Source organism: Nuphar pumila, chromosome 5 (genome assembly GCF_984573655.1).
Source record: "Nuphar pumila chromosome 5, dmNupPumi1.hap1.1, whole genome shotgun sequence".
Classification (NCBI taxonomy): domain Eukaryota; kingdom Viridiplantae; phylum Streptophyta; class Magnoliopsida; order Nymphaeales; family Nymphaeaceae; genus Nuphar; species Nuphar pumila.
Genome location: NC_143253.1, coordinates 123,302,312 through 123,324,235, shown reverse-complemented (window position 1 = coordinate 123,324,235; position 21,924 = coordinate 123,302,312). Strand labels below are relative to the sequence as shown.

The following is a 21,924-nucleotide window of genomic DNA, read 5'->3' as shown; positions in this document are numbered from 1 at the left end:
GAAAATTGATGACAGCCATTTTCTATTAACTGAAAATCCACAAAAATAATTAAAAAATAATGTTGAGACATTATCGGTGATTTAGCACAGAATAATGTTGAGACCTTTGAAAGACTATCTTAGTTTGATCCTTAGAATTGGAGTTTAATTTGGTCACGATGGATGCTTGTATGCTTGTCTTGTGATGTGTGTTGAGTGCCGGATCATATTGAGACATTATTGTTTGTATCACCTCCATTATTTCAACTAATTTTTAAGTGCTGAGAGGATAGGTAGAGGGTGCAACATGAAGGACTCGCAGACTTCTGCTTTGTTTAGAATAAATAATGTATTTTACAATTGTTATACTTGAAATGAATGTTTTTTTATCCCAAAACCTTGTGTATTGAATAATGTATTGCAAAAGGTGCAAAATAATATTTGATCGAGCTTTTGTATTGAATGTAACCTACCTGAGGTTTTGAATCCTGTTTGAAAATATTTTTATTTTGTTTTTAAATATACAAAAAAAATTAATTTTTACATCATTTTAAAAGGATTAAAATTTTGAAGCATTACATGTGATCTACCCGACATCAAAAGTTGCTTTTAAATATGTACTATATATAATTGCCATTTCATGGAAACATTGTCTAAAAAAAACACTCAACAAACGAAGCACCCACCAAATGAAGTTTTTGGGTAAAAACCGTAAAATAATAATTTTATCTTAAAAATCAGCTCGAGTTTTATGATAAACGAAGCATAAATGACAAAAACGTATTATTGATGTTGGAGCATAGATTTAAGTCTTTTTCAACAATTTTGAATGTTTATGTATGTTTTTTTGTTATCGCTAATACATGAAGTGTTTTTTTACTTTTATAGCCAAGCTGGGGTTAGAGACTCCACCAGCTGTACATGTACCAGTGGGTTTTGAACTTGCAACGTTTCCGAACACAAGATGAAGTGCACAAACTGCTCCTACCTACCACACAAAGCGGAGCCCGTTGGTGCTTTTTCTAAAACTTTTGTTACAATCATTTTTTTCCTTTTTTTTCTAACCAAAGATTCTCCTCCACCATGGACTAGGTTCTGAACCCACACCATACCCCCATTTTTTACTGGATTTGGCAATTACCCAATCCCATACAAGATCAGATCCAGATTGGGTAAATTTTTTTTTGTTTTCTTTTGATAGAATTGGTGTGTATGCACCTTTTTTTTCTTTACTCAAAAAAAAGAAGAAGGAAAGAATCTTAAGGGGACGCTTGTTTACATCCTATGTCACAAAGACAAGCATACAACTTGACACATGACACGACACGAATTTGTTAATTTTTAATAAATAAGATACTATTTTCTGATATTTTTATATTTAAAATGTATTTTTATTAAAGTAATATTAAAAAAATGTTAAACATATTAAAATAGCATTTATATGCATATGTTGGTATCCCTGTCAACAGTGATCAGGTGCAATATGTTGCACAAATATCTGTGCACTAAGCACTGATCACCCTCAATCTTGGGGACAGGCCTAACAGGTGTGGAGCCCAAGACGTGATGGAGGGCGATCAGGTGCTTAACGCAGAATTTTTGTGCAATCATATTGCACCCTATCGGGACTCACATGCATGTCCGGTCATGTCTAAGTGTACGTGTCCGTAGAGACAGAGACATGTAGTTCAAATGGCGTGTCCCTGTGACATGGTTTAAATCCGATATTCATTCCTCTTTCATGAAAGCCATCGACAAAACGTACATGCAACCAAATTCTAAAAAAATACCAAAAGCGGGCCCGGCCAAGTTTTGACCCAATTTTTACGTCAAAACATTTTCTCACCTGTTACTGAATTCCATTGAAGCAAACAGAGTTCCACACCAAAAAAACAGACTGGTGTAAATTTCAGCTCCTTGCCTTGATGGCCTACTCAAGCCCCACTCCTGGACTAGCAGCTTGCCTTCTGCTTCATCTTCTTCTTCTTGCTCAACTCTGCAAACCTGCAACTTCGAACGACAGCAACTTCGTCTTCAATGGTGGCTTTCCTCAGTCCAGTTTGATTCTATCTGACCCTGCAACCATCACCAAATCTGGGGCTCTGCGCCTAACGAATGGCTCCCGTACCATAAACGACGCCATCAAGTCCCATGCATTCTACCCCCACACCCTGCAATTCAAGAATTCCTCTGCTGCTCACACAACTCAATCTTTCAGTACTCGTTTCGTGTTCGAAATCGTTTCCGAATACAACGAATCCGGTGGTCATGGATTTGCCTTCGTCATCGCGCCTTCCACCGACTTTTCCAACGCTGTCGGAGGCCCCTACCTCGGCCTCTTCAACATGTCGAATAATGGAAACTCATCCAACCATGTGTTTGCAGTCGAATTAGACACGGTTCAATCAGTACTTATAAAAGATATTAATGCAAACCATGTTGGTGTTGACATCAACAGTGTAATTTCCAGTGCCTCCGAAACTGCTGCTTACTACACAGACAATGGTAAGAATGAAACAGTTATGTTAGACAGCAGGACATTGATCCAGGCATGGATAGACTATGATGGGCAGGAGAAGCTGCTCAATGTGACCATAGCTCCATTAGCACATCCACCGAAGCCTAACCGCCCATTGATATCATATGGTGTAGATCTATCCCCTGTTCTGCTCGAATACATGTATGTTGGATTCTCTTCCAGTACACAAAAGCTTGTAAGTGAGCACTATATATTGGCTTGGAGCTTCATGATTAATGGACAAGCTCCAGAATTGGACCTCTCACACCTTCCCTCTCTCCCCAGGATTTCTACATCTATGTGGAAGTCTCGAAGGCTCTTGTCATTCACTTCTGTAGTGTCAGTATCACTCTTGCTTCTTGTGATCTCAGTTACCATCTCTTATGTGGTGTATAGGAGGAGGAAGCTGACATCCGAGACGGTTGAAGAATGGGAGCTGGACTACCCGCACCGGTAGCCGTACAAGGATCTCTACAGAGCAACCAAAGGTTTCAAGGAGAAGGAACTATTGGGTAAAGGGGGTTTTGGTGCTGTTTACAAAGGTGTGTTTCCCAGGAATGGCATGGAGGTTGCAGTCAAGAAAGTGTCACATGGTGCAAAACAGGGGATGAGGGAGTTTATAGCAGAAGTATCGAGCTTAGGAAGGTTGAGGCACAGGAACTTGGTTCAATTGCAAGGGTGGTGTAGGCGAGGAGAGGACCTACTTCTGGTTTATGATTTCATGCCAAATGGGAGCTTAGATAGTTTTCTTTTTGAGGAGAAGAAGAGATGTCTCAGCTGGGAAGAAAGGTTCAAGATTCTTAAGGGAATTGCTTCTGGTCTGCTGTATTTGCATGAAGAATGGGGGCAGGTTGTTATTCACAGAGATGTCAAAGCAAGCAATGTCTTGTTGGACGCTGATCTGAATGGGAGGCTGAGTGATTTTGGGCTTGCAAGGCTCTACGAGCATGGGACCAACCCTAGGACAACCCATATTGTTGGCACCCTGGGTTACATGGCACCTGAGCTTTCGCGCACCTACAAGGCCACGACGAGCTCCGATGTGTATTCATATGGTGCATTGCTTCTTGAGGTGGCCTGTGGGAGGAGACCTATTGAACCTGAGAGGTCTGGTGAAGAGGTTCTTCTGGTAGAATTTGTGCTTTCGTTGTGGAAGAATGGACAAATACTGAATGCTGTAGACAAAAGGCTTGGGATGAACTATGTGAAGGAGGAAGCAGAGCTAGTGCTGATGCTTGGTGTGCTCTGCTCACAGGCTGCACCTGAGGCTAGGCCGAGCATCCGCCAAGTGATTCAGTTTCTTAGTGGAGATGCGTCACTACAACATGTAGAACTCCAGAATTTGGTTTTCCAGGATGATCCAGGCTTCGACCAACTAGATCTGCAGTATCCTTCCTCTGACAAGATATCGTCAACCACAAGTGCATAACTTGAGGATTATGACAAGTGCAGACTTGGAAAAAAGCATCAAGGCAGTTCATTACACAGATCATTCTTGGTGTAAAATTCTTAAGTGAAAATAAATGGAAATGCCGTTGTCCAAGTGAGCTCAGAGAATGGTGTCTGCTTTGCAAAGGCTCAACATGATTGATGCAGTTCAGGTCTGGGATCCTGCCTGTTTAGTTTACCTGTTCGATAGCAAACTTATTATTTGAAGTGTTTATCTGATCCTTTTGTCAGTTTATTGGAAATATTATGATCAACCTAAATATGTGTATAAATCTAGAGCATAGCTTATATATGACATATCCTTGAATGAACTTTGTTTTGTAGCAAAGATCTACACCTTGGTGAATGCTACTTGGATCAGATGCTTGGAAGAGGTCATAATAATATAGATCTAATGGTTTGGTGAGATCCGAGGTTTCGATCTTATATCTTGTTTGGTCAATGTTCTATTTTTAGATCTTTACTGCTTTCCTTGAACATGCATTTCACCCAGAGTTATTTAGGTCATATTGGGGTTTAAATAGATCTTTGAGAAGCTAGGCCATGTAAGTGTCTTTGGGTGCTTTACTTATGGTTTGTGCCATTTGATTCTCTTAATTAGTTTCGTTATTGTTTTACAGAGAGAATTGTTTTTTTATCATCATATTTCTCTAGTATATATACAACCGTGTGCAACAATCAAGCCCTTAATTATAGATTGATAATTGAAGTTGGAAATTGAACAGTATAATGATAAAAATAATTCAAACGTAATGTAGCATGATACTGTCCATCCCAAAGTGCAACCTTGCCCTATACGTTTAGAGTGATTGATCATAATTAATTTTTCCAATTTATGTTGCACAGTTGCATCAGGATCAAATTAGATTATTGAGTACATTTGTAAGAAATTCTAATGTAACTCGACTTTGGTGCTTTTTTTAATTGTTTGCAACGTAGTGCTTTGTTTAGGGTAGCACTATTAATGCTCTAGCATTATAATGTATAAATTTTTTGGGCTTGAAAAAAAGCCCATCGGGTACGGGTCGGGCATGGATGGAGTAGAGTAGATTCCCATTTTCCTATACTTGAGTATAGACTACTTTTTGTGATCTTCCTCATTTCTTCAAAGGAGAGGGCAAAGGGTTGAACACTTATGGTTGGACCTCCTATGGAAGACTCCTTGAATTGGGGTATGCCTAATTGATGATTAATGCTTTATGCTGAAAGGGGCGTACTAAAGCCTTATTTATCATGTTTTGGATGAGAAAACTTGAAAACAAAAGCTTCTTCTACTCAAGAATGGAAACCACCTTTTTCCTAATCTTTTCCATTCCATACACATTACTGCAATTTTGACCGGGCTCCAAAATAAAAGTTTTCCTTTTCTCTAAAAAAATTGAAAAGTATAATGTGCAGAACATTAAGAAATTCGTGTATGATTTAGCCTCATATAGAAACCCAAACGTATAGCTCATTTATTACTAAAGCACATAAAAGTCTATCAAGTCAACAAGGTAGTATTACTAATCCACTATTTAGGTTTCCATTTCCCCAGTTTAATGAAGCAAATAGAAAGTGTCTCTGTTTATATAACATCATTGACCTTGATTAATTTTTTTTTTCTTTCGAATAATCTAACAGTTCTTATTAATAGGGGTGTCAACGGATCGGATCTGGTTCAGACCCAGGTGACTCCAAACCTGAACATGATTTCTCGGTGTGGGTACAGGTCTGGACTTGGGTTTAATTGGGTCCGCCATAAGGGAAAACATACCCAGGTCCAATAAGGATTACATGAACCAGACCCAGTAAAATAATATTTTTTTAGTTTTTTATATTGAAAAATCATGGGTCTTAATCACAACTGGGGTCGGATTTGGGTCTGGTATAAAATTTCACAAACCATACTCGGTTCCATATAATAATTAGACCCTTTGGATTTGACCTGGTTTCTAATTGGACCTCTTTCTTTGTCACCAATATAGGAATTGGTACAGGTTGGGTCCGGGTTAAACCCAACCCATTGACACCCCTACTTATTAATGATGGAAAGGAAAATGAAATATCCATCATTATCAGGTCTACTAAATTTGGCTAGCTACAGCAGTTTCGCAAAAGAGACAGCAGGAAAGAGGTTAGGAGCACAGAAAACATAAAGAGTTGGAACACTAAGGGTACGTATGGCTGCTCCTTTCAAAAAAACATGATTAATTAGATTCACTTTTTAATTTGCTTGAGATTCAGAATCACATGGATTTTCATGTGATTTTGAATCTCAAGCAAATTAGAAAGTGACTCTCACTTTCTCACAGCTTAACTTTTTATGTACGGCTGCTTATACAAATCAGATTCACTCTCTTATTAAATGAGAAAGTAAATCAGAATAATACGGCTGCTTATACAAATCAGATTCACTTTCTTTTTAAATGAGAAAGTAAATCAGAATGATCCAACCGAACGTGGGTAGATTTGAGGGATAGTTCCTAGTAGTTTAATTATGTTAATTGATTGATGACAAGTTTAGATCTTCCCTTAAAGGCCTTCAACGTCCACTTTTTCCTATAAAGAATGCTGGGGGTAGGCTCCCCTCCATTTATTAAAGCTTTACAACATATACCTTAGTGTTCCTCCATGGAGCACTCAAGTGGTAAGTCACTCAGCCAAATTTGTTGTCTGATCCCACTCTAACCCCTAGTACGGAACAAGTGGACAGGGTTTAGCAAAAATTGGAGCAGAGGATGAGGAACACAGCTTAAGAAGGGGTCTTTTAGCAGGATGAGGACCCGATTTTGGCACTTAAACCGAGACGGTGAAAACTCGCTGCTTCAGACTCTCAAGGTTCGATTTGCTTCATCCTCAAAGTGTGCAACCCCTTGACCGATACAGCACCTTCAGGGCCGAATGCAAACTGTAGGGCAGTTTTAATTTCATCTTCGCTCCATGTCATATATCATGTCGATCTGAGAAGCTCGGTGACCTACGCTCTGATACCAAATGATGTGAATGGTCAAAGCTCATGATAGACAATGTTAGATCATGCATCATCATCAATGCCGGCCATAACATGATCAATACACAAGGACAACCTTCATCAGCGTTTCTGATCAATGGGTGCAGCAACACCCCACTAGCGCACAGATGGACAGGAGAGAGCAATCGGCCAAAGGTCCGCAGCCTTAGCTCCAACACTGACCAGCAAAGAAGTGAACACAATAGCACTTGATGGTACAGGTAAATTCGGCCTGCCTTCAAGCATAATCCCATGATTTTAACTACACTCGCTCTCTCTATCTATCTTTCCATTTTCACAAAGAAAACATGCACAAGAGGTTCCAATTTTTTTTTTAGTCAAATCACTCATTCATACATTTGGCTTTTTACAAAGAACATTTAATTAGGAAAAGAAAAAGACGTAGACCTAGTATCTAGTATCTTGTATCCAGCATCTACTATTCAACTAAATTTTTAAATTCAAACTACCTTGTGTAAAACAACTACCTACCTTATTTAAAAGTAAGCCTACCTAAAATATTTAATTTCACTACCTACCAACCCCTATTTCTAACCACTAGGGACATAGACAAAATAATTTTGAAAACCCTCCTACCTTCCAAACGTCTTCCCTATATTCCCAACCACATGCTTTAACCCATTTCAAGAAACTTCAATGTCCCATTGGATCCAACTCCGAGATCTAAAAAATTGATGACCCAGTTTTGGCACCTGAACCGATGCAACGAAAACTCGCTGCATCAACTTTGCAAAACTGCTCAATGTGGTACCATACTAGACTCTCAGCTAGGATCAAGTCAGTAACTCTATTTAAAACTCTTGCTACAATGGTGTCACCACTCTTCCTTTGGAGAATGAAACCAATGCGACAATATACAACAGAGTGAGTAGAAGCTAGTTGCAACTCAAAATCCTGAGAATCTCCTTGAGGTCAGTCTTTTGAGATGAAGCCTAGTTAATGCCAAAATTTAAGTTTTTCGTGTCTGTTCACACCGCTACTTTATTTTGCAAAAATGATCATGGTCTACCTACCTTCGAACAAGACAAAGTGTGCAGAGAGACAGGCCATGTAAATGCTTGTGGGTGTCGTAAATTTTGGACCCACTCTGATTCATGACCTGATTGAAAAATATTTTGGTGATCATGCTGATAGGGAACGACCCTTTGACCTATCAATGGATCAAAGAAACAAGCACGAAAAAAGTAAAAAAAGAAAACAACCACACACGAAAATAAAGATTTTATATGGTTCGACAAAAATTGCTCACGTCCAAGATCACAATGGGCCTTTTTCTTTTATTGATTAGGATACGCAATATAGAGGACGATGACTCCTTAAATAGAAGGAGTTTACGAATTTTATATGGAGTTTACTTGAAATGCCTCAAGATTTTATCGAAATTTTTAAAAAGTTTTTTTTTTAAATAACTTAACAAATGTAAAACTGCGGAATAATTCATGCAGAAATGATTCAATCTTTAGGCAGTTACAATAACACATCAATACACACACAACTGGATTTAAAAAACATAATTAAAGAAATTAATTCAAACCAATACTCAAATAAATACAGAGTTTATATGTCTCAACAAAAATCCAACTTAATATAAAAATATCCAAAAAAAAGCTAGATCCCCGGGGTAAGAGAATGATGATGATCCCTTTGACACTGACATAGCAACCCGACATCACACCAACTCATGCATTATCTGAAAAATATTAAAGTAGGGGACATTAATTCACAACCCCAATAGGATACACCAAACGATATAAACATGAATGTAACTCAAACACAAGAAATAAGCACTGAGTACATCTTCAGACAATCAACTAAAGCATTTAATACAACATAATAATATAAGTCAAATGCATATATTCATAGCCAAACATGCTTATAATCAATATTCATGTTAATTATTCTACTACGCATAACTTCAAAAGTAAATAGATAATTCATGATAAACCCTACAATCATGCACATATTATAGTAATGCTAGTGATTCAGTACTTAATGTTTTGTTTCTTTTTTCTTGCCTTGAAGGGACACACTCAATGTTCCTAACTCTGATTTAACCAATCAAATATGGTGTTTGTTGTGCTATATAATTTATTAGCCTCATTGACTAGAAGAATTTGCCAACTCTCTTTCAAAGTTTCCCACTAGAGCGGTCTGTGACTGACATTATAAGAAAAATGGTAATTCGCGATGAAAATTTGTGACAAAAAAAATCTGTCGCAAATTAATGACAGATTAGCGCGAGAAAGATATTTGTCGCTAACATTTCGTTTATTTACAAAATTCGTGATGAAAAATATTTTGTTGGGAATCCATTGCTAATTAGCGACAGATTAGCGATGAAATTTATTTCGTCGCAACTTAGCGACAGATCAGCGGCAGAACTTTTTCGTCGCTGACCCATCGCCAAGTAGCAACGACCTAGCGACGAAATTTGTCCATCGTGAATCCATCGGTATTTTTTTTGTAAATCCCTAATTTAAACCCTTTTATTTCTTTTTTCTGTTTCATCTCTGTCGCTCGACGCTCCCCCTTCGCCGACCCCCCCCCCCACTTTCTGCCGACCTCCCCCTTCACCGACGCTTAGGTAACCCCTCGACTGCCCTGTCTCTTTCTGCCGACCTCCCCCTTCGTTGACGCTCAGGCCGACCATTACCTTTTTCGCAATGGAGGGGCCAAGCCTCCCTATCTCCCTGTCTTACGGGATGTGAGGTAGGGGCTCGGGCCCCCCTCCCTATGCTTTTTCGCCAGGGAGGGGTCAAGCCCCCCTCCCTGTCTTGCGGGAGTTGCGGGAAGGGCTTGTCCCCCTCCCCTTTTTTTTTGGCTAGAGAGGGGCCGAGCCTCCTCCCTGTCTTATGGGAGTTGTGGGAGGGGCTCGGCCCCCTCCCCCTTTTTTTTCTTGCTCTTTTTTTCGCCAGAGAGAGGTTGCGCCTTCTCCCTGTCTTACGGGATGTCCGAGAGGGGCTCGGCCCCCTCCCCTTTTTTTGTTTTCTTCTAGGGAGGGGTCAAGCCCTCTCCTTGTTTATTTTTTTGCTAAAGAGGGGCTGAGCCCCCCTCCCTGTCTCCCTGTCTTACGGGATGCGAGGGAGGGGCTCGGCCCCCTCCCTTGTTTATTATTTTTTTCGCCCCCTGTCTTATGGGATGAGAGGGAGGGGTAGAGCCCCCTCCCTATTTTTTTTTTTTTTGCCCCTTGTCTTACGAGATGAGAGGGAGGGGTCGAGCCCCCTCCATTTTTTTTTTTTGCCACGGAGGGGGCGAGCCTCCTCCCTGTCTCCTTGTCTTACGGGATGAGAGGGAGGGGCCGAGCCTCCTCCCTTTTTCTTTTGCCAGGGAGGGGGCGAGCCCCCGCCCTGTCTCTTTGTCTTACAGGATAAGAGGGAGGGGTCGAGCCCCCTTCCTTTTTTTTTTGCCAGGGAGGGGTCGAGCTTCCTCCCTGTATTGTTTTGTGTAGATGTGCTTCGCAGGTACGTTGTTGAGCTAATTGCGCAATGCTTAGTGCTAAGCATCGCATGTGGATAAAAATGCAATGCAAAAATAAATAAGAAAAAAATGCAAAGGCAAAAGCAATTCAAATCGGGTAAATACCTGTGGTAAGTGATGCAAGCACATCACATGTTATTTAATTTATTGGATGCAACACTTTTCTGTTCACACACTCACTTAGTTGTGGATATCTAAGACTGCTTTGATGGAGTTTGGAGATCATGTTGAGCATAATTTTAGTGTATGAGAATAGAAGTGTTCTTACTTTTAGAGTACGGATTTCATGCTAGGCATGGTAGTAGTTAGCGGGATATTGAAGTGTGTTTGTTGCAGGTGCATGTTTGATATTGTTTTGATATGAATGATTTGAATGTGTTGTAATGTTTGATGTGTTTGTATTCATGGTTGCATAAAATTATTTTTCATTTGATTATGCCTTCCATGTGAAATTGTATCATAAATTTTTTGTTCAAATGAATGTATCATTTTATGTAATGTGATTTCATATTTCTAAATATCCTTCTGATGTGTATAAATATGATGCGATGATGTTACACACGAAAATCTATGTATTAATTTAAACAAAAAATGCTTATAGACAATCACCAAACAAGAATTAATGGATAAATTAGATATTTGTTTCATCATAACATTATTAAGATTATCTTTTAACTGGTGATGATAATATTTGTAACATTATAAAACAAAATGACTGCAAACCGTGAATAGATGTATTGTAGGATAGTTGATAATGAGATGTTGCATGAATATATGGATGGTGTTGACAATTTTATTGAATTCGCAACGACAAATGTCAGTACAGTGGATCCCATCGGTTAGATCAGATGCCCATGTACGATGTGTAAGAATAATCAATTTTTAGAACCTCATGGCATTAGACATCACCTATATAGGAAGAGTTTTGTTAGTGGTTATCAAAATTTGATGCTTTATGGTGAATATTTTTGAAATAATTTTGACGCACGGGTGGATGTGGTGCACGATAATCCATATGTGAATTTGATATTTGATGTTGTAGGACCAGAAACGGGTTATGTTATGGGACATAGTGATGCACCAACTGTAGTAGAGGAAGAAGCAACAAACGATATAGCTAGTAGATTTTATGACTTACTTAGAGATGTTGATAAGCCACTGTGGAATGGTTGCGAGAGTCACACTATCTTGTTTGCAGTTCTTCAACTACTGAATTTGAATTCAGAGTATAATTTGAGTCAGTCATGTTTTGATCATTTATGCTCTATTGTGAAAAGTATGTTGCTCAAAGATGAGAAACTGCTACAAAATCTCTATCGTGCGAAGGTTATGGTTAATGCTCTAGGTATGGAGTATCAAAAGATAGATGCTTGTCCAAATCACTGCATGTTGTATTTTAAAGATGAAGAAAATAGCAGATCATGTCTATCATGTGGACATCCTCGGTTCAAGCCAAAGACAAAGAAAAATAGTAACACAATGTCAAAAGAAGTGTCATATAAGTCACTCTGCTACTTTCCTCTCACCCCTAGATTGCAACGACTGTATATGTCTTCGAGGATAGCTAAACAAATGATATGGCATGCAAATAAAGTTCGACATGATAAAGACAAGATCACACATCCTGTTGACGTGGAAGCTTAGAGGCACTTTGATCGTACTCATCAAAACATGCATGGAAGAATGTGATTCAAATGATATACCAAGTGGATGCGGGCTCAATGAAGAAGAAGAAGAAGATGATGAAAAGGAGAAGGAAGAAGAAGAATATGAAAGTCAAACAAGTGATGAGGAAGCATTCTCAAGCTAGTGAAATACATCTTATAATACATACCCCTATTTGATGTGAATATCTTGCATGAAGTTTTTTTCAATTTGAATATGTATCCATGCAGATATAGAGTTGTGTAACTGATGCAATTGTATTGAAAGTTAAGGATAAGTTATCCATGATTAGCAAGTGATGTCATATCTTATGTTTTAATGTATTGCAATATTTGATGTGAATGATTTGAATATATTGAAATGTATTACAATGATTTGAATGATTTAAAGATATTGCAATGTTTGAATATATTGCATGACATTTTTTATTTGTTAGAATATGGTTTATGGAGGTCACAGTCGTCGAACACCCAGTGGTAGTCAGTCTGAGTCATCATCTTCACGGGCTACTTTGATAGGTATATCATTTAAATAATTGTATATTTGATTAGTTTAAATGTGCATTGTGTGAATTTTTAACTCATTGTTCTGTAGGTGCTATTTCGCCTACACATGACCCACCTACGCCGGATGCAGGGTCTTCTTAGTATGACACACGATGAATAATTCAAATAGTGTATATTGATAGTCGATCGTAAGTATTTCATTGTCACTTGTCCAATACTTAACTTATAAAAAATATATATCGACAGTCGATTGTTAATGTATATCAATTCATGTGCAGTGCGAGGTTTAAGCAACAAGAAGTAATACGAGAAATTATGAAGTCATTACTGCATCATTTTCCAGGACTGGTAGCGCAATAGAAAGAGTACCTAAGAGAGGTGTTGGACAGATTAATGTCCTCATTCATGGTATGCAATCATTTATCATAATAAGAAGTGTTTCATATTTATGTGTGCTAACTTTCAGAAAGTATTTGTAGGCTTCTCATCGCTTCGCGACTGCAAACGAGGAGAAAGATGCAAGGGTAGTGTGGCAGAAGGTGACTACCAATCGATTTGTCGACATGCTGCACAATATGAAGACTGCAGCAAAAAAAGCAGCTGGTGGGATAGATGATCCACTGCAGTGGAAGGGCCATGAGCCTTCTACTGTCAGGAAGAGATTATTGGGAGGGCATGTGCAACAAGTGGGCGAGCAATGAATTTTGAAACCGCTCAACAAAGGATGCACAAAACCCGAGCGAAGATGCCCGATGCCCATCTACACATAGGTGGATCTAGGACTTTTGGGAGCCACTAGAAGAAAATGGTAACTCATCAATATAAATATATATATATATATATATATATATATATATATATTGTCAAATTTGTAAGTATTTCTGCATACTTATTAATCGATTGTTTTATCATTTAATATTGCAGAAAGCATAAACAGAAGACATTGTGCCTTACAAGGATGTGTTTGTTGAAACACATAAACATAAAAGCATGAGAGATTTTGTATCAGAGAAGGCGAGAGCGACATTGGTATGTATTTATTATATTAATAAACATTGTAATATACAAGTTACTATGAATTACGTTATCATAAATATTGTAATTCTTAATTATTAATTTATATTCTAATTATTACTTTGTAGGAGTCATACGAGAAGCAAATGATACAACGATATGGCGATGACTCCACTTAGCATCTGCCTTTTGATCCTGCAGCATGGGTGACTGTTACCGGTGAACCCAAAAAAGGTTGTGTGTTCGGGTTTGGGGAGTTATGAACTGGTAGGAAACTTTCTTTATCATATATGTGTATATTAGGATGTCCAACAGAAACTAAATTATATAACATATATATATATATAAGCCTTTGATCCTAGTAGATTTTTTAATCGTTATCAAGAAAGATTAAAAGGCTTTAGGTTTTATTGTCCATCCCATACACCACAGATATTGGAAACAAATAAAGTGAGATTTCTTGAAAATGATTCTTTTGAAATAGATGAATCTCAAAGTATTGAATTTGAGGAATTGCAGGATTCAGGTTCCATACCAGCAAAGGATAAAGACTCAACTTTTCCTGTCATTGTTTCTTTAGATAATGTTAAAGAAAGTCTGGTCAATGAACATCAATCCCAAATAGAGCAAGTCGTTGATGAGAATATATAACAACAACAGGATACAAAAGTTCATTTTGAACCACCTGTAGTACTTGTATGGAAATCTATGAGGACTAAAAATTTTGATATACATTCGAACTATGTAGTGTATTTGCAAGAGTCTAATAATTTTATCGATATTGATGATGATTTCTTCACCTTTACAAAAGACATTGAAAGTAAAAGATCAATACATTGGATCAATGTTATGAATGAAGAGCTTGATTCTATGGCAAAGAACCAAGTGTGAGATCTTATACCTCGACCTGATGGAGTTAAACCTGTTGATTGTAAGTGGGTCTTTAAGACCAAGACAAATTTTAAAGGTCAAGTAGAGAGGGACATGGTTAGGCTTGTTGCAAAAAGTTTCACAGACAGAGAGGGCATTGATTATAATGAGACTTTTTCTCCTGTCTCAACTAAAAAATTGTTGAGAATAATCATGGCCCTCGTAGCTCATTTTGATTTAGAACTATATCAAATGGATGTGAAAATTGCCTTCCTCAATGAAAATCTGAAAGGAGAGGTATACATACAACAACCTCCTGGTTTCAATGTAGATGACTCGAATCATTTAGTTTGCAAATTGAAGAAGTCAATTTATTGACTTAAACAAGTCTCCCACCAATGGTATAAAAAGTTTAATCATGTAATTATGAACTTTTGAATTCACCGAAAACATTGTTGATCAGTATATATATCTTAAGACTAATGAGAGTAAGTTCATAATTTTGGTTTTATATGTTGATGATATTCTTCTCACAACTAATTATTTGAGCCTACTACATGAGACAAAAGATTTTCTTTTCTCTCATTTTGATATAAAGGACATTGGTGAGGCCACATATGTCCTTGGAATCAAGATCTATCATGACAAAACTAAGGGTGTCCTTGGCCTCTTACAGAAATCCTATATTTTTAAGGTTCTTAAAGGAAATAAGATGGTGAATTGTTCTTCTGGTTCAGCACCCATAGTGAGATGGGGTAAATTGAGCCTAAAAGACTGTTCTCAAGATGATAATGAAAAAGCTCAGATGACAATTATCTCATATGCTTCAGCGGTTGAGAGTTTGCAGTACACGCAGACCTGCACACGCCCTGATATAGCATTTGTTGTGAGAATTCTTGGTAGATATCAGTCAAATCCAGGCATTACGCACTGGAAGGATGTGAAGAAGGTCATGTGTTATTTATAAGGAACAAAGGATTACATGTTGACCTATAGAAAAGTTGACCACCTAAAGGTCATTGGATACTCTGATGCGGACTTAGGAGGATGTCTTGATAGTAGAAAGTCTACTACTGGATATATCTTCCTATTACCAAGTGGTGTCGTCCTATGAAAAAGTAAAAAGCAGTCTATAACTATTGCTCATACCATAGAGGTAAAATTTATTGCTTTATACGAGACTTTGTCTCAAGCCATTTGAATAAGAAAATTTGTTATGGGTTTTAAGATTATGAACTCTATTGAGAGACCACTAAAGATCTTTTATGATAATGAAGCAGTCGTGTCATTCTCAAATAACAACAAGAGCTCAACCTCGTGTCGGCATATGGAGTTAAAGTACTTTGTGGTTAAAAAATGATAGAGAATCATCTGATATGTATTTATACAATTGTTATGAAGGAAATGATTGTAGATCACCTTATTAAAGGGCTTGCATCAGGATTGTATTCCCAATATGTAAAGGGGGTGGGTTTTTTTTATTCATTCTGATGTATGACAATACATTATGTGATTACATTTGTAAAAATGAATTAATTCTCTATGGCTTTGAGTATTATTGATTTTGTATAAAAGATCTTTCATTTGGTTAGAGAGAATAACAAAATAATAATATTAAAGGACTAATAGAATATGTTAGAGACCAACCTATTCATAAAAGTAATTTTAACATGCTAAAACACTGAAAATGAGTTGTATTGTAGTACATGGAAATATGATATTTCATAAAGAGATGATCATCTCCATCACTCATATGATTTATTCTTGTGATATAAGATAGCATGTGAATCCACATAAAGAATTAAGTTGAGATAATGGTATAAACCTTGATTTAGTATTCTTTTAGTATCAATGAGAATGCTAGACATTTAGGTTTTGATCTAACCCATAGTGTGACCCGGTTTGACACTAATGAGAGGGTTAGTGGGCTGTTAGTGGACTCTTCATAGAAGTTAGTGGGGGTAGAGGTTACATAAATATGAAGAGTTCAGATTCTTTGATCACTCCCTATCTTCCGTTATAAATAGATGGCTTCAAAAACCAGTAGTATACAGTGTATTGTTTGTAATTGTCATTGGGTTAAGGGTACTGTTCACCATCAACTTGAAGGCCTAGGGTCATCATGGGCGTTGATAGGCTGAGGAGAGAGCACCCGCATGTCGCATCAACCATAGCGTCTACCAGTAGGTGTCTATTTTTGTATTCCTGTTTCAATTTTAAGCATACACTAACATTCATCTCCTTCTATTATGATCTTGTTGGCCAAAATAAGCCATCTGCATTTGATTATATTGATCAGCTCCATGAAAGGTCGTTTGTGTCTCTGAAGAAGAGGCAAATCGTCTTTGTAAGGGGGAACTGAAGGCTTCAACATAGATAACACTAATGATTCATAATCGTGTCCAGGACCCTCGAGGAACCAAAAAACTTTGGTTGTGTCTTCAACGGCCTTGTCAATTGCAGCAAGGTCGTCACATATAAATTTAAACTTTCGAATGTACTCAGTTAGAGGGTTTGCACCTTTCTTCGGCGTGGTCATTTGTTGCATCAGTTGAAACTCGCATTCTTGAGAGTCCTGCGCAAAAGCCGTCCATATTTCTCTTTAGGTTTCAAGTCTGAGAGAGGGTGGTGTATGTTCGCCCCCGATGATTCACTGAATCCCACGTTTGTATTCGGGGGATCGAATGAGCGCCACGTATTCATGCACATGGGGCTCGTATTCCCGTGTATGTTGACATAACTTTGCATCGGACTCTGGTGCTGTTGCAAAGACTTAATCACCCTTACTTGCTTTTCTTGCCCTGAAATGACGGTTCGAGGAAATGACAAAAATATCCTCCATTCAAAAGTTGTGAAACGACGGGTCGATAAAAAGACAAAAAAGTCCTACATCCAGAAAGTTTGATGTTAACCATTTAAAGTGGAGACGTTCCCTATTCATTAAACTCCTGCGCCATTTGCTGTAACAGTTGCTCCCATTATCAACCAAAACTTTTCCTTCGTCTCGAGTCGAGCTTTCCGCCTTGTTTTTTATCCTGTTGTACAACACACTGTCGCCTTCTCGTGACTGCCTTGCATTACAAAACATTCCTTCCAGTGTTTTCTCTTCACTTTTGCTGTCGTTAGGCATCATGGTAGAAAGCAATGATTCACAAACATTCCTTCCAGTGCCATTAAGGCAGCGTGAGTAGCTTTTCATCTCATCATGCGATCGATGAAGAAGGCATGTCGTCTTGTGTGCCATTAAGGCATTGTTTGGTTATTGCAGGTAGAAATTGTTCTTACGAAGGTTGGAAACTTATCTATATTTGTAAGACGCTGGGACCTATTGACAAGAATGCTTGTTTGCAGATGCTAGGAAGGGCCTCTACCCCATCAGGTATCCTACATTCATTCATCGTATTCTTTGTATCTCAAAACCGCTGTATTAGTAACAGACTCCCATTTTTGTGAGATACATTTTTGTTAGTTAATATCGATTTGTTTGCTATTATGCTCAAGTTCTTCCTTATCGATTTGTAATTTATTGAGCGATATATTTATCGACCTTTTAGATAGTATTGTTTTGTATCGTCGAGTTGTAAGTTATTATGCTGAACTGCCGTATCGATTTTCAATACCTTACAAATCGCTATACATACATATCGTTTTGTTATATATTATATTTCATGTAATATGTATTTGTTAGATATTTGTACACAGACTTTGAAAACATGTGGTTGCAGAAACACATCGTTACACTCATGGCGGGGCGATTTTCGCATGCATATCGCTGCTCTCTCATTGACTTCTATTGAACTCGCTTTAGAGCCTCGTGGATATTATGAGAGCGTTATCGTCAACACACATGTACTACATGTGTATTTTATTGGCATGGTAAGCGATAAGTCGATGCTCAGTATAAGCAAACATCAAACTGCACTTGCTTTGATACTTTCATGCATTAAATCGTTGCTTTGACTTGCTTAACCCTAGTGGTATCCGTTGTTATATGCATTCTGATTAAATCGTAGTAAACCTATGCTGCTTGCTAACGCAAATTGATATATTGCTTACAAAACATTCCACTGTCTTCTTTTATTTGTCGTTGTTGTTAGGCATTATCGGAGAAAGCAATTATGCACAAACATTCAAACCAGTGCCATTAAGGCAGCGTGAGTAGATTTTCATCTCATCATGCAATCGATGAAGAAGGCATGTCGTCTTGTGTGCCATTAAGGCATTGTTTGGTTATTGCAGGTAGATCTTGTTCTTACGAAGGTTGGAAACTTATCGATATTTGTAAAATGCTGGGACCTATTAACAAGAATGCTTGTTTGCAGATGCTAGGAAGGGCCTCTACCCCATCAGGTATCCTACATTCATTCATCGTATGCATTGTATCTCAAACCGCTGTATTAGTAACAGACTCACTTTTTTTTAGTTAATATCGATTTGTTTGTAATTTTGCTGCAAACACAAATTGATATATTGCTTAAAACATTATTGAGCTTATCATCAGGTTGTAATAAAGACGATGTAGCTGAATCAATCGAAAGATCTGGAGAATTGAATATCTATACTTATGACGCAACTGAAGAATTGAACATCTGCACTAACAATGCACATGAAAAGAAAGGTGCAGGCATTAGACCCACTCTTGACTTGCATGTTCCAGTGGAAGAAATGCAATTCAATGACGAAATAGACTACCATGACAGTGCACATAATAAAAGTGTAGGCCCCGGGAATGTACACAGAAGTACACTTGACTTGAATGTTCCAGGAGAAAAAATGCAATTCAATAATGAGGTAGACTACCATGACAGTGCACATAATAAAAGTGTAGGCCCCGGGAATGTACACGGAAGTACACTTGACTTGAATGTTCCAGGAGAAGAAATGCAATTCAATAATGAGGTAGATTTTGATGTCAGTACACTTAATAAAACCGTAGGAACTGGGAATGTACATGGAATTACACGTGACTATGTTCCTGTAGAAGGAATGCAGTTTAATAACGAGAAAGATGCATATAAATTTTACAATGATTATGCCTTAAAAGTTGGCTTCAGTGTGAGAAGGTTTTCTTGGTCAAAAAATGCACAGGGTGTCTTGGTTAGAAAGACATATGTCTGTTCCAAGCAAGGTTGGAAGAAATCAATGGGAAATCCAACAAGGAGCATGACAGAATCAAGATGTGGATGTCAGGCGAGATTGGTTTTGAGAAGACATCTGAATGGGAAATTTGTCATGCATACTTTAATCAGTGATCATAATCATGATTTATCTGCATCATTTATGACTGCTATGCTAAGGTCATATCGTAAAGTAACTATAGCGCATGCTGCAATGGCTGAAATAGCCGATAGCGTCGGCATTGCACCAAGGAAGACATACAATTTGTTTACCTGCATAGATGGTGGTCGCGAAAATGTGTCATTCACACCTTTGGATCTAAGAAACCACTTGAGAAGGAAGAGGACAGATAACATGAAGAACCGAGAAATATGTTGTTTGGTTCGCTACTTACAGAATAAATCAAGCAATGAACATGGTTTCTTTAGTGCAATGCAAGTGGACGAAGATGGATATGCTGTGAATATGTTTTGGGCAGATTCAAAGTCTAGAGTAGATTATGAATGCTTCAATGATGTACTTGTGTTTGATACTATAGTAAAGATTAATACTGAACAGTGGCCATTTGCGCAGTTTGTGGGAGTGAACCATCACGCACAGAGTTGTATATTAGGCGGTGCTTTTGTGTATGACCAGACCAAGGAAAGCTTTGAGTGGTTGTTCAGAGTATTTACACAGGCAATGAACGGGAAGCATCCTGAAACTGTACTTACACATGGTGATCACGCAATTGCGGCTGCAGTGCTTCATGTGTGGCCAAATGCACATCATCGCCTATATTTGTGGCATATCTTTCAAAATGCAGCAAAGAACATAGGACACATATTTAATCAGAATACAGGGTTTGACAAAACGTTTACAAGGTGTGTACTTCATAGCGTAGACGAGGTCACTTTTAAGTCAGATTGGGACAAAATGATTAAGATATACGACCTTACTGGCTGTCTGTGGTTACAAAATTTATATGCAGAAAAAAAGAAGTGGGCATTGACATATGGAAGACAATACTTTTGTGCAGGTATGATAAGCACACAAAGAGCCGAATCTATGCATGCCACCCTAAAGAAAACTCTGTATTCATGTTTAACAATGTTTCGTTTCATGTAACAATATGAATTATTTGTAGATGGTCTAAGACAGAATGAGCTTGAACAAGACGTGAAATGCTTCAATACACGACCTCAAACTTTTGGCATAAAAATATTGATGTGACCTGCAGCTCTGTATACACTAACTGTATTTGAATGGATCAAGAAAAAGGTGTTGCATGTCATGAATTGCAAAATAGAAGGACTCGTGCAAACCGAGAATATGCACAAATACCATATTTTTTGTCAGGGCGAAAAGCATCAGGATAGGCAAGAAGCACATGTCACGTATTTCATGGTATATCGGTTTTATTTTATGTTGCTTTTCGTTATTGATTTAGTCCAATTGATTTGTATGTTATCGTTGGTGTTAGCAATGTTTCGGTTTGCAGACTATCTTACGCCGTTTGCCATACTCTAGTGGATTTCAAGACAGCATACCTGATTGGGTTAAAGGTAATCACTGCAGAGACCTTTTGTCAAGTAAAAAGGTAAGCAAACAAACCTAGAGTGCATTATTACAGCATAACAAGTGCTAACATCATTTTTTCGATGTATTTGCAGATATTGATTCCTACACTCTGGCAATCTGAAAAGCATTGGGTCTTATACGTGATGGATTTACGCGAAAAACAACTATGGTGTTACAATTTGTTGGAAGTTGACAGTGGTTTACGACTAGACATTTCCCATCTCGTAAGTTTCAATATCTATGTGAGGAACAAGTCGTGTACTGGGGTCATGAATTTACTGTCGGTCGCATTATTCTCAGATCGGTTTCCTCAAAGCCATTTTGGGAGTCGATGCTAGCGAGTGAATCTATCGCACGACATACCATGCTCCTTTACAAGATAATGACGTTGATTGTAGTGTATTTGTAATGAAGTACATTGAAGCAATATACAATGGTGCAGAACCCTGTTTCGACGCTATATGCCATTTCTTCGCCTCTGTTATTGGGGATTAAGTGCATGTTTATTGCTTCTACTTTACAATCTGTTTTTGCAGGTTGATATACCCAGATTCCGCGAATAACTCTGCAAAAAATTGACGTCCTATCTAATTGCGGAGGAGAAACTGATGGAGGACTCGCGAGCATCTAAAAGGGTTGTAATTGATAAAAGATGTGCGCTCAACCCGCGTGGTTGACAGTCGCTGAGTGAGACTGTGATGTATTTTAATGAACAAAAACTTCTAATGTTCGAAATGATAATATTCAACATCGCT

General features: G+C 38.0%; 1 pseudogene; it reads left to right on the top strand.

Moving 5' to 3' along the window:
• Positions 1–1,904: 1,904 nt before the first annotated feature.
• LOC149838493 (L-type lectin-domain containing receptor kinase SIT2 pseudogene) lies at positions 1,905–4,237 on the top strand (annotated as a pseudogene).
• Positions 4,238–21,924: the final 17,687 nt, after the last annotated feature.